Source organism: Bombyx mandarina, chromosome 11 (genome assembly GCF_030267445.1).
Source record: "Bombyx mandarina strain Sakado chromosome 11, ASM3026744v2".
In the NCBI taxonomy this organism is placed as follows: Eukaryota; Metazoa; Arthropoda; class Insecta; order Lepidoptera; family Bombycidae; genus Bombyx; species Bombyx mandarina.
Window position 1 is genome coordinate 14,022,796 of NC_143218.1, and position 1,871 is coordinate 14,024,666.

Here is a 1,871-nt window from a genome sequence, read left to right on the forward strand (position 1 = left end):
AACTTTGCCGTAATGGCGTAACCTTTAAAATACACGAAAACTGCCCAGCATAAACATATTTTTTTAGTAACTTTAATAGAAGTATTAGAATTAGAAGTTTATTATAGAATTTATTTAATTGTAATTACATATTTAGACATACTTAACATAATTAATCTTGGAATAGGTAATTATTTCAGCTTTTTTTAATTAAAGAAATTATGTTTTACATAGGTAGGTTTAATCTTTTACCTGTTGAACGTTTATAAAATGATTGTATTTACGGTAATAGTGTTGATGATCTTCATTAGGTGGCCCAAATATACTAAAATTATTACGAGCATCCATCCTTATTTATAAATGTGTAAAGAAGCAAAATTATTATTACATTGTTCAAATTTCTATATAATTTATAAATATAAATCTGTACGTATGTACCTGTAAATATGTACATTGCGCGCGTGTGTGTGTGTGTGCGCGTGTGTATGTGCGTGTGTGTATATATTTCTATAATAGATAGATACACAGTGTGCAATTCATTTCGAAATTATTCTTGCCCATCTAATGGTTGTCTGGAAGAGATCACTCTTAGCGATAAGACCAAGAAAAAATGTTTCACAATATTTATTCATTTTGTGTACAATAAAGAATACTCTTTCACTGGTGGTAGGACCTCTTGGGAGTCCACACGGGTAGGTACCACCACCCCGCCTATTTCCACCGTGAAGCAATAATGCGTTTCGGTTCGAAGGGTGGGGTAGCCGTTGTAACTATACTGAGACCTTAGAACTTATATCTCGAGGTGGGTGGCGCATTTACGTTGTAGATGTCTATGGGCTCCAGTAACCACTTAACATCAGGTGGGCTGTGAGCTCGTCCATCCATCTAAGCAATAAAAAAAAAAACAACTCTATCTCGCTCTCTCTCTCTCATCAAACAACTCTTTAAAAAAAAGCAATGATTTAATAAGAATTAAATGAAAAAGCAAAGAATTAATATGTATTTACAACTAGCTAGACGTCTATAAAATTTTCTAACCGAAAAAATATATGTGTATAAACCATTAGAATAGATAAAACCTTAAAAAACAACATTATTATTAAAAACGAAAGAAAAAATCTTGATATTGTATTGGTTTCACGGCAAAATTTTTAGTGACTACTTAACTTGCTTGAAAGTGAAGAAATACTCTCAAAATCCATTAATTTGTAACTCGCACTCGCACATACAATAATCGAGAGGCTCACTTCGGTAAAGCTATTCGATACATGAGACAGCAACATAAACAAACCTTCTCTCTCCCACAAAATGAGATTCATAAGCTTACCACTAGGTGGCACTGATACAAACTCACACAAATTAAACATAACATTAACATCGACTGAGTAATTAAAAAAACTCGCACTAAGCACAGGTACATTACCCATTACCCGACTAATTATAAATATCGTTAGAAAGCTTGGCATTTCAATTAAACGCCTTAAAAAAAAACTTGCATGCTACCAATATAAAAGAAAAAATTATTGCTTCTAAAGATGAATAAACGTCCTGCAAATCGAGTAACTCGCACTCAGAGCTCCGCACGTTTCACCGTGAAGAGCGTACACTCGATGCGAGTCATTCGATTCGATTTTTGAAACTCGCACTAAGCCTACAGATCTCATAAATTTTATTTACAACGTGAATACAACCAACCATGGTCACACGTTTGAAACATTAGCTCAATTTCATTGAAATAATACCTGTCCTACTCATTAAACAATAACAGAGAAGTATTCAGTGCTAGAAATAGGCACAGTAAAATTAGACATCCTTAGTGCCTATTGATATTTAAAAATACATCACTATTAAAGTAATCTCTGAGCAACATTAAAATCTTATATAACATTACA